This window comes from Uloborus diversus, chromosome 1, assembly GCF_026930045.1.
Source record: "Uloborus diversus isolate 005 chromosome 1, Udiv.v.3.1, whole genome shotgun sequence".
In the NCBI taxonomy this organism is placed as follows: Eukaryota; Metazoa; Arthropoda; class Arachnida; order Araneae; family Uloboridae; genus Uloborus; species Uloborus diversus.
In genome coordinates, this window is record NC_072731.1 from 170,161,212 (window position 1) to 170,178,112 (window position 16,901).

Sequence of the window (16,901 nt, forward strand, 5' to 3'; positions counted from 1 at the left end):
TTATGCCATTAAAGACTGCACTTCTTAAGTTTCTAAAGGAAAAAATACTTAAGTTCATGGATTCGATGGTTTTTACTCCTATGAAAATATTCTGCAATAAGTCCAATCAGTTTTGGCTGCTAAACTATTTGCTTAAATTTATAACTTCGAATTATGTCACTTTATTGTCGATTAGAAAAAAAATATTATTTCTACATTTGTTTAAAAAATTTTCACAATAAAAAAGTTTCACAAGTTGGCAACCGTAATCTCCTTCTACTAATTCCAAAAAAAGAAAAAACTGTTTATTGATTAGGGGTCTTCATTTTTTGGGTTTGTGCATTTTTCAGTTACCCCCTCCCCCCTAAAAACCTCAAACTGGATGAAAATAGCTCTTTCAGTTTCTCTTTTTAGTTGCATATCTTAATAAAACTATTTTGATTTTCATGTGCCAATTACTGTTTTTTCCCGTGTCAGAAGTTACTAGTGCAAAAGTTTCATTCACTAGTCAGACTTCCGTATGTGATTTTTTTTTTGGCAAGCGACATTCCTTACGGTTCCGTACAGGTGGAATTCGTGTTAGATCCATTGAGAAGGAATAAAAGATAGGGAAAAGGATGGCATTCAGTTCTTGAAGAAAATATCCCATGTCACATGATATATTTTACAGCAAAGTATTGGAAAAAGTCGTGTCTCTTTCATTCAGTCACGTAAAACGTGTCTCCCGTTCGTCGTAGTTGAATCATGCGTTTTATGAGGAAAAGCTTTGCCTTAGCTTTTCCTAGCCAAGTGATTAGATTTGTCCTCTCCAGTTACTCATTCCTGCTCTAACGTTAGATCTGGAGACCATCATGGAGAATTATAAGTGTATCTTTAAATGATCAAACTCCTGGATGAAGTTTCATCCAGGATCGTTCCAAGATATAAATATTAATATCATTTAAAAACAAAAATCAACAATCATAAGAATTTTCCTTCTCTATTTATCTTTTTTGGTCTCAATTCACGCGACATTTATGAATGAACAAATGACGCATATTTTTTTCGTTTTTGGAAAAATGGCATTCTCTACTGAATAACGTAATAACGTAACGTAAAACGAATTGACATATAATTGTAATTTATGGACGTCCTTCTCTCTTTCATTTTTACGATCTCTTACGATCTATCAAAAGATAGTTTAAATTGAAATAAAATTTATACAACAAAGACATTCATGCACAGAAATTAAGTACATACTACACGGACTCTTTTTAACTAAACCTAACTCATACCTTTTCATTAAGATACACAGCTCGCAGCAGCGTTAACTAACGTGAAAAACTTACAGCTCGGGTCAACTGAATCATTCTAACACTAACGTAATACCTTGTAATTAAAAAAATTATTTGTCCTCTAGAACTTTCTGCCAACAACTGAATGCCACAAAATTCGTTACTACTCACAACAATGCTTTGTTGCAAAATACTTAGGTGTCGTTGGTGTAAATATTGGCCTCCATTTAACAAGTGCCCACAACTACACCGCCTCTTTTTTTTAAACAACAAAAATCATTTCTCAAGTGATACAACGTGCATCTTTCGTCATTGAAAGTTGTCTGAAGACACTTGGGGAGAAATGTGGGTGAAATGTGTTATGTGCCAAGTGTGGGCACACTTAGATTGTGCCGGGGCTGAAAGAGCCAGTTATGTTTGCGATTTCTGTAAATATCCCCCCCCCCCCGGCAACACGTAAATTCTTTACCATTGTCCGTCTATGGTGTTATCCTGTTTAAAATATATTTTGGGGGACTTGTTTTAAGACCCATTTTTTCTGTGTCTTTTTTAATGCTTTTTGAAAACCGGCGCTTTTAAAATAAAATCATTGGTATAAATAATTGTTTCAAACACTTCTGTCAATAACTGACAAAAGAAAGTTTCACATTTTAAAGCATCTGTTACCTGAACAAGAATTTCCTTTCTATTAAAATACAGTAAAATCCCGTTACAACGAATAGAAAAGCAACGAAACTTCCGTTTCAACGAAATGAAAAATCAGTCCCGATTTAATTCCTAGTACTTTGCTTGAGTTCCATTAAAGCGAAATTCCGTTACAACGAACATAATTTGCGGTCCCTTGAAGCTCATTGTAACGGGAATCACTGTACCGCTAAATTGGAGTTATAACAGTCATGATAAGTTAAAACGGGAAAAAGAAAGCACAATCAGGATATAAAAATTCTTTTTCCTTAAGAACTATTAAAGTGTCATCACGGAAAGCTCTGCAATTAATTTATCATTATTAAAAACGCCACGCGTACTCTGATGTTATAAACTTTAAGCGGAAACGACCACATTTAGTTATTTAATTTGGTAGAAAACTTTAGTAGCGTTTTATCAAGGACGAGCGAGCAATAAAGGAGTACTGTTTAAAGAAGAGACTATGCATTGCAAGCGTAATGCGCTTACTTGAAAAATTAGCCTCGAAAAAGAAATCGTAAAATGTTTTCGAGAAGCTCAAATGGCTTTCTTTGAAAACGTTGAATGGAAACAACAGTTCAACACTTCGATAATTGAACTGAACTGAAGAAAAGTGTTCTGGGAAACGGTTCTTGAAATTCCATCTTAACTGTTCCCTAAGGGAAATTTCTGAATTCTTTCTGTGTTCATGTGATGCGGAATAGCCATTTTTTTGAGGCTATCAAAATAAAAATTCTGAAAACATGGAATATTTGAAACATTTACGAAACACAATATATATTTTTTTGAATTCAGTTTGCGTCTTTCTGTGACTGGAATTTAAAATGTATTTCGTTTGAAAATGAGAACTTTTGACTTTTTTACGACGCGGATAAGTATAAAATCTTTTGCCGTCAATGCGTACTTTTCTTTCCAATTCAGCTATTAGTTTGTGTTTAAAGAGTTATGAATGAAACAACCTTGATGTAATGTACAAAATATGTAGTTTTTACTATAATTTAATGTTTAATGGGGGGGGGGGGGTAAACGATCTATTGTAAAAAAGTTGTGTAAAACAAATAAAGAAAAATAACTGAAGTCCCTTTCTAAAATGCTATGTGAAGTGGTAAAATATTTTCTGGTTCCAGCATATGATTTTTAGCAGATTGTTAATTGTAGTTCATTTTTTCATAAATATTTTTGAATTCTGTGCAAAAATCATATTTTTACAATCAATTAAACTTTTTCGTTCCATATCATCCTGTAGCTCAAGAGTGATTAATTATGTTTACAGCTTGAATAATGTAGAAAACCTATATACTTTTCTTTTATTAACACAGAAATTATTTCGAGCTGGAGATATCATTAAGTTTTCGCCAACAATGCATTGTGAAACGCACGACTTCAGATACTGGAGAGAAACTTATTTTCTCCTGTTTTAGTGAGTTTTCAAATTTAATACAAGGAAAAAGTATTACGATTTTATGGTTTGTTTTTTGTTTTCGTGTCTTTCATCGATCATCTGCACCTCTCGTTACCTCTCATCAAAAAAGAGGGAGGGGGGAGGCGTTACCTGATTATATTGTTCTTACGGTTGAACTCCTTTAGCAACAACCTGAAAGTGATCATTCGTTTTTTCCCTTTTTTACGACTACGTTGCAGTACGGTTAAACGTCAGATATCGGTGACAAAATCGTTTTACCAATAAAATAACTGAAAAAAATATGAAGATAAGATTATTTTAAGCTATTTATTATCTGAATATATTTCCTTAAGTGATTCAAACAATCTATTTTAAAACAGCAAATCATGTTAACATATTTTTACTTGTTACACAAGAACCTGATAACAATTTCGGCAAAATGCTGAGTGAACAGATACAAACAACATTAAAAGAACACAAAAAATTGTAAATTTTTTATTTGTTGGTTGGTTTATTGGATTTTTATGGCGCAAGAGCACTTGAGGGCTATACTGCGCCAAACGATTTTTTTTATTATTTACTATTTATTTTTCATTTAGAAATAAGACAAAAAGTAAAAGTAAGTATATTTTGAAGTAAAAAGCATAAACATTCAGGTACTAGTATTAAAAAAGGACGTCTTAAAAACACATAAACCTTAAAAACATATAAGGAAAAATGGATGAAACAATATCTTGAAAAATAAGGAAAGGACGAAGGGACATAATGGTGAGACAAACTCTAAATTAAAAAGGAGAATCCAATCTCCCGGAGGAAGGAGCGCAAATTGCGATGGGGTGGGTCCCCCAGCAAGTCTTTCAAAGGTGGATTAAAATCATTAAAATATTTAAAACGTATTTAATTAAAATTTGGGCAACTGCATAAAATATGCAACACTGTCTGGTTGACGTTACATTTATAAATTTTTGCATAAGCATGCAAGTGCTTCAGAGTTACAAGGAACTCCTTTCAATTATGCAGAAGGAAGAAACAAGTAGATGAAAGAATATCCGAAAGAATCTTTTTTAGATGATAACTTTTTATTCGACAAGAGTAAAACAAATAAAATAAATAACGTCTTACGAGTTACGAGGCTGTTATAACTGCTTTTTACCATGATGTAAATGTTATTTTCATCAAACAATACTTTTTTTCTAAAATTATGGCTAAAACGCTTTGGTGACGTTTTCGTTAGTTTTTAATTCTTGTAGGCATAAAACTAATTAAATGGTTAAATTTAATTAATAATATGGCATAAAACTAATTTTTTTCGAAAAATTCATCCAGAAAGTATTGACTAAAAGTAGACTGACTATTAACTAATTAAACTTGAAACACTAAGGAAGTTTAGTTTAAAAATTTTTTGATACACCAAGCGGCGATAACTAAACCATAATTTTGGGAAATTAAAAGTAACCAAATATTTTTTTTTCATTCAACAATTTCCTTGAAGTTCTTGGTTAAAAACTACAAAATGCTTTCTTAATTTGAAATTTTTCAATTAACAATTACGTAAAAAAATACTTTCGTCTTTCAAAATTTATTGGTAAAAGAATTTGCATAAATAACTAAAATGAGAAGAATTAATCAAATATAGGTTTAAAAATTAATACAATGCTCAGATTGAATACCTTAGAAGAATGGTTTTATCCTTGCAAAAAGACGAGATGCCTATTTGTGTGTGTGTGTGGTGTACAGCACTTCATTCAAAATCATTTGAGAAAAACGACGAAACTTGACATACTCTTCTCACATTTCTCCAGCAAATTCTAAATCCAGCTCTATGTTGCGATACAGCGGTTCTTTAAGACGATATTGGAAACATGCATACATGTATATTCTGATCAGAAATGCGTTACACCGCAACTCATTAAATATTGCACAGCATATTATTTCAAATTCGTGTTACAATTTGGCAAGATTACAAGTCCTTAAATACTACAATCTATGAAACGTATCGTAAATGATACAATGAAGTCGTTTCGGAAATTTTTAAAGTATTTTTTTCTAAAAGAGCATGCTTAAAACCATAGGATCTGACCATTTTTACTTCCTTTTACAAAAAAAGAAGTATCGTATTCACGAAAAAATTTTCACTTAAAAATCGACCTTAATTTCCATTTTGCTCACCCCCGAATGAATGTTGAAGTTTCTTTTTTTTTGACTCGACCACACGCGGATAAGTGCCTAAGAACGTATAGGCACGCGAAATATCCATTTTGACGACCCCCGAGTTAGTTACAACGAGTTTTCTCGTGACGTCTGCATGTACGTATGTATGTATGTCCGTATATACGTATGTACGGATGTGGCATATGTGCGTATGTATGTCGCATAACTCAAGAACGGTATGCCCTAGAAAGTTGAAATTTGGTACTTAGACTCCTAGTGGGTCCAGTTGTGCACCTCCTCTTTTGGTTGCATTCGGGTGTTTTTAAGGGGGTCTTTTGTCCCTTTTGGGAGAGGGAATCATTGTTAATTTCGATGTAAACTCAGGTGGTGTTACAATTAGGCAGACACTTGGCAATATATCGCCAATCGTTTGGTCGCCTAGTTTTGTCACCAACTTGGCGACAGATTTGGCGATTTTTTTTTAAAGTCTGGTTTCAGTTTGGCCACTGTTGGTGATATTTAGAAAGGTAAACTATTGAATCACATTAAAATTACCAATAATGGGAAAAATGACATTAAGGAAGTAATGTGAGGCACACATCCGCTCGTTTTAAATAATGTGACAAAGTTTAATATTTTTTAACAATTATTTTAATCGATGCGCAGATTCAATTCCATTTTTTTACGCTTCTGCTCATGACATCACAAGTGATGAAATGTCATTCACTAATGCCATTATCTCAAGCGCAGTATTTAATTTGCATCATTACTCACGTGTACTGGGAACGATATAGTTGATAGCAAGCGTAGATCGCAATATTTAATTTGCTTCCGAATTATCATAACGTGGAACCGCGGTAGACAGCAAGGTAAGCATTTTGCGCTCCAATGGATTACGCACCTAAGTAAATCGCTTGTTACGTCATAAAGACCACGCCTCGTTTGAAAAATCAGACATTTGAAAAAAAAATAATTAAAAATTAAATGTTGGGAAAATAAAAGGATTTTCTGGGTCCATGTTATTTTTTTTTGCTCATTCTATCAACTTCAGTGACTAAAAGTAGTACTTTTGACTGATGGAAACAACCTCATTGAATTATATGCTTCTTGATACCAAACGTGGACTACAAGTAGAAAGAAGATACTTCTATACTTTATTATTGTTTATGTTAAAGACAAGTATTATTTTTGTTTTAATTAACTTAAAAACTTCAAAAAGAAAAAACAAAACCACACTACATGCTGAAAATTTGGCTATTCGACTGAGGTAAAAATTTTAAATGAACAAGATTTTGGTCGTGTCGATATTTCAGAATATGTGTAAAATATTTGCTTAAAATTAAAATAAAAAAAGAACACAATCTAGTTTGTGAAAATGGTTCTGGGATACAATGCGCATCCTTTTCATTTCCCTTCCAAAAGATACAATATCAGTAATTCAATATTCGATTTATAGCGAAATGGCACGCCAACGTAGAACATTAATAGTAGAAATAGACAAATTAAAACCACGTTTCTAAAAAAATGTGTGTCGGTCTGTCTGTCTGTCCCCCCCCCCCACACACACAATAACTTTTGAGTGAATACTCCGATTCGAACAAATTTTTTTTGTACGAAAGATCTCGGCAAAGACATCTCATTCTTATGTTTCACTTTTTGATCTGAACTATTTTTTGTTCAATTTTGAACATTCAAAAAACTTAACATTAGCGTCTACGAGGAAATTCAAGGCAATTCCGCGAACTAAGAGGCGAATTTGCTTCAAACAAACTTTGTAGGAAAAAGCTTTTGATGAAAAACTTGTAAATAAAATATCTTTTTGATTTGAACAATTTTCCGTTCAATTTTGAACAGTTCAAATCCCTTAACTTCAGCGCCTACGGAGAAACTGAAAGTCAATGTTGATTCCGTACTTAAAGGCGGATTTACTTCAAATTTTGTTGGAAATAGCTCTTGACGACCAACTCCCGACTCCGAGAATTATGGGGCACCTGAATCCGACTCTGACTCCTTTGCCAGACAATTAGTCGGACTCCGACTCCCCGACTTCGACTCAGACTTCGTAGCTTTAGCAAAAATTTATACACGGAGGAAAAATGACTGATTCCGATTCTTGAATATTCGACTCCGACTCCGACTCTTGTGTCTCAAAATGAGACTGACTCCGACTCCAATTCCGAAGCCATGGTTTTAACTGTGAAATAATTATTGTTAATATGACTTGTTTATATTTTCACTCTATAGTTTTAATTTACAGTGGCTCCCAAAAGTGTTCGTACACCTACGACTTTCAATGAAATAGGCCCCTATGCATTTGTTAGAATTAATATTTCGGAATAGGTATTTAATCATAAGATATATGATATATTTTTTGCAAAACTACACGAATTAAAAAAAAAACATTAAAACTTAATTTTTTAAAAATCGAAAACCAAAAAGTGCCGGAAATTTTATCTCACAAAAGTCTTCGTACACTTTGAAAAAAATGTCAAAAAATTAGTAAATAATCTAACTTTTTACAAAATTAATATTTAGTAGAGTATCATGGAGTATCAACAACAGCTTTAAAACGTCTAGGAATAGATTTCATTGTTTTTTCTTTCTTTTTTTTCTGCTATTTCTGAGTAAGTATTCAGCCGCACTTCGAGTCTTACTGTTTCTAGTTCGCTTTTCGTTTCAATGGTGTATTTTCGTAATCTAGCCACCAGATGTTCCAAATATGTTCCATTAAGTTTAAATGGCGACTGAGGAGATATTTCTAAGTTTAAGGACAATTTTTGTGGCTCCAAATGCAACCGTGTACTTCTTATCGTTATTTTGATAAAAAACAAAGTTGTTTCCGATTGTCAAATTTTGGGCTAATAGTTTAAAATTGTTTTTTGAAATATTTAAATGAACAGCATGATTCATTATTTCATCAAAAAATTCAAAATTTCCAAGTCCTGCTATAGTTATGCACCCTCACCCAAGAACACCTCACCGTCCTGATTAACTGATCCAGCTAAGTCCCTAAGATTAAATTCCTCATTTTTTCTTCTATTGACAATTATACAACAATTTAATCCAAAATACTGAATTTATTTTCATCTATAAGTAAGACGTTTTACCAAAACGTTTTGAGCTTATTTATCATTTATTTTACGACGGAAAGCGTGAGCTTAGTGTTGTTCGCATGAACAAGAAAATTTCTGCGGGAAGAGGTCCCCTTTAATACAACTAATCAGAGAACTTGGCCAACAATTTTAGGTGAAAATGAAACTTAAAATGTTTCATTCAACTATGCAGAAACTTTTTCAGCACTCAAATGCGTATTTTTCATAATTTCTTTAACTGTAAACCTCCGATCACACTTTATTAACTTTGCCAATTGACCTTTTCTTACCTTGTTTTCGATCCGATTCTTGTCTTAAAAGCATTTTATCAAGCACTTCACTATAGAATGATATAAATTAACAAATTTAGAGACATTTCAAACCAATTTGTGGCTACTTTGAGGGAAAAAACACAAATTTCGAATCGTATTTGTTGTTTTCTACGCATACCAGCCATTTAAAAATAATAAGCAGAATATTAGGGAATAAATAAACAAAAATTAAAGCAAAATGACTTTTAAGGGTTAATACAATGCAAAAATAATAAAAAAACGACATATGATAATTTTAATCATAAATTTATTCGGAACTCCAGCGATCGAATACGCTACCTTGCGGTGATTTACAAAACTGCAAATGAAACTAAAACATTGCCACGTTGCGTTCCACGTGTGTCTGTTGACGTAAACACAGGCAGTTTATTCAGTAAATTACCGCCCATTAGCCAGAGCTAAAGCAGAAATACATGAAATACACCGCCAACTCAGTCATTTCCAGCCGAGGACTGCAGTTTCGTGCTTATTTGCACTCATCAGCCCGGCATAGGAAAGTGACTGAGCTGGAGATGGAAAACAAATGACTGAGTTGGCGGTGTATTTCATGTATTTCTGCCTTAGCTCTGGCTAATGGGCGGTAATTTACTGAATATACCATGCCTTGCCATCAATTTTCGAGTTGAACCGAACCATTGCTTCGGTCACTCGGCTGGTCTGTGCTAATTCTACATTAGCTACCATTTTGTTTGGCCCTCTTGGCTTCCATAAGAGGTTTTCCATCTCCAGCTCAGTCACTTTCCTATGCCGGGCTGATGAGTGCAAATAAGCACGAAACTGCAGTCCTCGGCTGGAAATGACTGAGTTGGCGGTGTATTTCATGTACAGGCAGTTTGTTCTGAGTATTTATTAACGCAATCGATGTGTCTTAGTTTGCTTTCAGCTACAGAAATTAATTCGTCCCTTAGTAGTATTCTCGAGCTTCTCAAAATAATGTTAGTTTTCATTATTTCCTTAATAATTGGTGAAAGCGAAAATTCTGGATTAATAAACTTGGATAACGTTATACAAGGTAAGAAATTTTATTGTTTTGTATGAATTTGTAAGAATATGGGGATTTTTTTAATCTTAAATTAATTAAACTTACCATATTTTACAGCAGCATTTATTTGGAATGAACGGTATGCAAAATATTTTCTTGAATATATTATCGTAGAACAAAATGAGTAACCGAGAAAGAATTTACTTTATTCCTTTTGTTCTCAGCTGAAAGGTTTCGCCAAATTTGTTTAGGGTAATAGTTTTAGTATAGTGCGAGCAAAGTAGCCTTGGCGAGATTTCGCGTTTTTAGTTAAACCATTTTTAATTTTTATCATGAGTGGAATAAAATGGTAGTAAGATTACAGAATTCAATAAGTAAAAAGAAATAATTGTCAATCAACTGAAAAGAAAACTACCACCATATATCCGTGAGAATTTCGTTGATGATTTGCATAACATTATACAATTAACTCGTAACTCAGAAATAAGAAAAATCAAAACAGAAAATTTTTAAATTAACCGATTCGGGAATTCGAGAGAAATAACTCAGCTACAAATGAAAAACAATAATCGCTAGCCAAGCAAGGCAAAAAAGTATCTTCTTTCGATAACAATTTGTAATGTCATATTGAATTTTCTAGCATTAATTGTTATTCTTGTCAGGCCACAATTATTATTTAGTTTTATCAAGAATTGATAAATATCGAATTCAACATCGTGGAAATAGCTGCTTAGAACTACGAACTACGTAGTTTGCATTAATCTTTGACGTTTAGTAATGCTTCTTGAATTCTCATTTCTTTCTACGTGGGCCAGAATATCCACAAGACTTTGAAAATTAATTTAAAAAGAATAAAGCGAAAAAATCATTCGTACGAACAAAAATCACAACACTTTTAGCATTTTCTTCGTTACCATGTGCGTTTGTTTTAGTTTTTAAGTCCGCCATTAGACAGTGACTTCAGTGCCCCCTATAGTTCGTTGGAGTTGCGAATACGAAAATATTTCAGTGTGCGATGACTTTTGTGGCGTATTTTTTCTCTGTCTCTTCGTTTTTTGACAAATTTCGAAAATAAAGTCTGGCAATATTTTGGAAAAAACTACTTTGTTTTATTCAAAATGGCATAGGAATGATGCGAAAAAAAATTGGACTTCATATTCGAATTCAGTTTTGCGTTATTTTGGTTTTACTACAAAATTTCAAGGTGTACGAACACTTTTGGGAGCCACTGTAGGTATTCAGTTTTTGGCGGATAAACTCGAAGTCATTTATGTTTCTACATAAAGATATGCGCAGACGATTTTTTTTGTCAATGAAAATTATTTCTTTAAGTTGACATTTTATTGTTTTTATTTATTTTGGTAAGTGCATTAAATCATTTTAAAAATATTTTTGGCAACAAGGGAAAAAGAAACGATTTTTTAAATTGATATAATGTATTTATTTTAATGAGCTTATTAATTTTAATTATTATTTTTTCGTTTTGAAAGAGGTTAAAGAATTTTTTTTAATGGAAAAAAGTGTATTAGCTGCTTTGTTTAAAAGTGCTGCTATTTTATTTGTTCGTTTATTTATTTATTTATTTTTTTACGGGAAAGTAGGCTTGTTTAGTTCTAGACGGAACTTCTTGTTTCTTCTTAGGAGTCTTTCTGTAGGAGGTATTCAAAATAGTTTAAATGTGAAATGATCAGTTTTTATACCTCTAATTAAATTCCCTGCAGTTCCGTAAAAAAACATCGCAGAAGCCTATTGGTTGATTTTTGATAGTGTTTAATTTATTAATTTTTTCCAGTTCCACCGGGTGCACCGATCAACATTAATTTTCGTTCCTGGTTTTCATGTAGCAATCATGTTTCAATAGAATTGTTTCGTTGACTCTCTACGGCAGTGGGAAGTCTCCTGTGTTGAGTGTCCGCTTCATTCACAACTATTGCTTTTAATTTTTATATCGCTTGACACTGAACGACAAAGCATTTCTGCTGACGCTCTCCTTACAATATGTCGTCTATAATACCGAGTTCTTTATATGCTGCTTGATAGGTTGGCAGGATCTTTAACGGTTAATCCACTTTGTAAATATTTAGGACCACGAAAATATTTCAGATGAATTCTTAACCGAATTCAGATTAGCTATTAGAATGAATATTGTATATTCTACTAAGAGGTGAGTCTTTCTCAAGCCGGGATGCTTTTTAAAATGCTGTACTCGGTTCCTTCGGAAAACTTGCTTTTTTCACATGCTCCCATCCCCCCCTTTTTTTTTTTTTTTGCAATTTCCTTCTGATAGGATATTTGTGAGCTATATTAGATTAGTACGTCGTTTTTAAATGCTTAAATACGGTCATCATGAAGAATAGTTCCGCACACAAATACTTTTTATTTATATTTTCCTCTTCTTTGTCAAATTCTTTCCTATCCACTGTTTTTTATTCGTTGTTGTTTTAACTCTTAACTTTGAAAGTACGGTAATTGTGTGCTCTTTCAGTTGAAAATTTTCTAAACCAAATGTAATTAATTGAATGCATACAAAATTACAACTTTTACGGATTATTATCGTCTATCTACACTACTTGAATCCAAAAACTAATTTTCCCGAAGCGAATCGCAGGTATATTTCATTTAATGAAATTTTTAAGCGTAAACATTATGTGATTTTCAATATCCTAGGCTAATAGAATGCGACAAACCCGATCTTCTGCAGCCTCAAAAAAGAAAAAAAAAAAAATTGACGGTTCTCCTACTGGCATCGTGATATTTTTATCTTTCCCATGTGCCGATACCTCAGCCTTCAGTTTAGCGAAGAACCTTCAACCATTTTGTCATTGCGGATGTAGAGCTATCGGGTTTCGTTTTTACGTATATAAGAACAAAGGCGTGCGAAACATAAACTGGTAGGGAAGAGAACTTATTAGATTTAAAAAATAGTATAAAGACATATATGCATAATTTAAATCCTATGTCACTCAGTAAGAATGCACCTTTCACATAGTGAAGGAATGTTTGAAATAAATGCAGTGGTTCCGGAAGTTACCTCGAACATATAAAGACACAAAAATCCGCTCTCTCTTTATAATATTAGTAAAGATTTGGCGAATTTAAAAAGTAATTAGGATGAATTCGTTAACTATTGTTGTCAATAGTAATCAATATTTGAATTTAATTTTCAAAACGCAGGCTCCAGTATACCCTTTGACTTTCATTCGCTTTTTGACTTCCTTGTCACAGATTTGGCAAAGTTTTCAATTCTTAATGTCGCAATTCCGAACACCAGTCTGAATTTCTAAGAGAACATTTATTATTTACACTTCGATCATATCACGTTCCTCAATTTGGGCGGGGAAAGAAGAGGGAGAAGCATATATTTTTATTCTCTTCCTTTTAATGTTTTAAGAGCCATATCTCTCAGTTTTTATATTTAACTGCATGTACTGTGTATTTTGATTTAAAGTTGAATTCTCATTTTTTATTAGCTATATAGGGAAATTTGCAACGAAACTACTTTTTCCAAGTGTCACAAGTAGTTGTCCCTTAACGGGGTTATAAGTATTTTGGATCAGCAGGAGCAGTTTGTTTTATTTTTAGCTTACTTTCCTGTAGAAAATTAAAAAAAAAAAAAAATGAATAAAGATATGTCTAGTTTTTTTGATGAGTCACTAAAAATCAACTAAAAAGAGCAATACAAAGGAGTACTGTAACTAAAGTGTCGCATTAAAATCCTGAATAAATAAATATCTTTGTGCAGAAAATCAAGAGAAAATATTGCAATAGTAAATCGTGTAAATTTTCAGAGAATTTCAGACACATGCGATAAAACCGACATCTGGTTACCCTTGGAGAGACTATAGTTTCGTCCTTTTTATGAACTCATCAGTCTGTAATAGGGAGTAACTAAGTTGGAGACTGATGAACTGCTATCGAATTTTCCAGACTGATGAGACTATAAAAAAGGACGAAAATTCAAACTCTGGATATATTAGCCGGGCTGACGGTAGATCGCATGTTACATTGTCTTTGTCCTGGCTTAAACGCAAAAACTTTTTGCTTCAGACACGTGTTTTGGGGTTACAAGGAGCTCTTTTTTAATGCAAAAGAGGTGAGCTTACGCATGAAAATGTATCCGACAAAAGCTTTCCGTGTATAAGTTTGTGTTCAATGTCTTTTCATTCATAAAATAAGCTCTTTTGCGTTGAAAATGGGGTTCCTTTCAATCCTAAAACACGTATCTGCAGTTGTTTGAAAATTTGTGTAATTTAACGCTGCAATATTTTCTTTCTCTTTTACACAACAGTAGTTTTTTCAATAAAATTCTGTTGCAACAAACTTCAACGTATCGAACAGTTTACTAGTTGCAATGGAATTCAAGTAATGGAACATAAATTTAATCGGGAATTAAATTTACTTCGTTGTATTGGTGATTGTTGTAGCGAGATTTCACTGTCTTTACCATTTTTTTCCCTGAACATTTAGTTTTCTAAATTTCTGATAAAGTGCCCATACGTATTTAGTCTTACTCCACCAGATAGTAAGTGATTTGACTTTTTGAAAATGATAGTAATAATACATAAATAAATAAGTAAATAATTAAAAGTTTAAAAAACATCGAGGAACAAAAATTCATAGTTTATTACAATTTCATAGAAACTATACAGGTTACAAACTGTATAATAGTTAAACAATGTGTGTGTGAGCAGTTAAACTAACTCAGAAAATCTCTAGATCGAATATTTTGTTTCCAAAAGGAATTCCAGTTTTAGACTTGCATGGAGTTACGCCATTTTCATTTGTATCAACTACCTTTTGCTTTGTGTATTAGCAACTCCAACAAACTCTAGGGGGCACTGCAGCAACCGTCTAATGGTGAATGAAAAAGGTAAAACAAACGCACGCCGTAGCGTAAAAAATGCTCATAAGCCTAGTAAATTTTGTTCGTATGCATGATTTTTTCGCTTTATTCTTTTCAAATTAATTGTCAAAGTCTTGTGGATATTCTGGCCCACGTAGAAAGAAATGAGAATTCAGGAAGCATTACTAAACGTCAAAAATTAATACAAATTACGTAGTTCGTAGTTCTAAGCAGCCATTTCCACGATGTTGAATTCGATATTTATCAATCCTTACCAATAATAAAGCTGAAAGTCTCTCTGTCTGGATGTCCGGAGGATGTCTGTAGGATGTCTGGATCTCTGTGACGCGCATAGCGCCTAGACCCTTCGGCCGATTTTCATGAAATTTGGCACAAAGTTAGTTTGTAGCATGAAGGTTTGCACCTCGAAGCGATTTTTCGAATATTCGATGTGGTTCTTTTTCTATTCCAATTTTAAGAACAAAATTACCATAAGATGGATGAGTAAATTACGAAATTATCATAACGTGGAACCGTAACATGGGCACAAGCCAATTGGCGAGACACGAAATTATCATAACGTAGAACCGTACTATAGGTACAAGCCAACTGGCGAGAAAATTCGCCATACATTATTTGTAAATATACAGGTTAACCAAAAAACCTTTAAATTTTTCTATTACGGGCAAAGCCGTGTGAGTACCACTAGTTCTTTATAAAACTAAATAATAATTGTGGCCTGACAAGAGTAACAATTAATGCTAGATAATTTAATTATATGACATTACGATTTATTATCAAAAGAAGATGATACTTTGCCTTGCTTGGCTAGCGCTAATTGTTTTGCATTTGTAGCTGAGTTATTTTTCTCAAATTGCCGAATCGGTTAATTTTAAATTTTTCTGTTTCGTATTTTTCTAATTTCTGCGTTATGATTTAATTATGTCATGCCATGCAAATCATCAACAACATTCTCACGGATATATGGTGGTACTTTTCTTTTCAATTGATCTAGCATTATTTCTTTAAACTTATCGAATTCTGTAATCTTTCAACCATTTTATTCCACTCATGATAAAAAATAAATATGGTTTAACTGACATGCGAAATCTCGCCAAATGTTCTTTGCTCCCACAATACTAAAATTATATCCCTAAACTATAATCCCACTATTTTGGCGAGGAAAATTCTCAGCGTTAAACATTTTTCATTTCGTTCGACGATAATATATATTGAAGAAAGTATTTTGCATACTGCCCATTCCAACTAAATGCTGCAGTAAAATTAAGTTGGTTAAATTAATTATTTTTAAACTAGGCGGAGATGAAAGCCCTAATTCTTCTGCTAATGTTATCAAATCCTTCATTCAAACTTAACATTAAAAAAAACCCATATTCTTACAAATTCACACAAAACAATTTTATAAAAACTTACCTGGTATACCATTATCCTCTTTCAAAAAAAAAAAAAGAAAAGAAAAGAAAAAAAGAAAAATGCATCGAACAGAGCAAATGCGAAGTTTGTTAACCCAGAGTTTTCTTGTGTTTACGCTTTCGAATTTTAAGACAATCATCACGCTTTTTAGAGGGATATAATGAAAACTAACATTATTTTGAGAAGATCGAGAATACCATTAAGGGACAAAACAAGACACATCGAATGCGTTAATAAATACTCCTAACAAACTATGTGTTTACGTCAACAGACACACATGGAACGCAATGTGGCAATGTTTTAGTTTTTTCGGCAGTTTTCTAAATCATCGCAAGGTAGCTTATTCAAGGGCTGGAGTTGCGAATTGGGATTTTCATTAGTAATTTTAAAAATATATTTTGTTTTTAGTTTTTCGTAATTTGAAAATTTTTTTAAAGTGTGAGTTATACGTAGCCAGAAAAACAAATGGTAAAATTACAAACGGATTAAAGGACAAAGCTTTAAAAAGAAAGACTGATTTTGAAGCAAATGAAAACAATGATAAAACGAGGATAAAAAACTCAAACAGAAATAAAAACAAATAATTAAAAGTAATGCGTTTTTGATTAACTATTGTGCCCCAAAACATTGTTAGTTCAACAGAATTCCATTTGTTTTCCCTGAACAAGTCCTTGTTGGGAAGATGAGGTTATTTAAAAACTGAAAACGAGTGCTTGACTTCAAGTTTA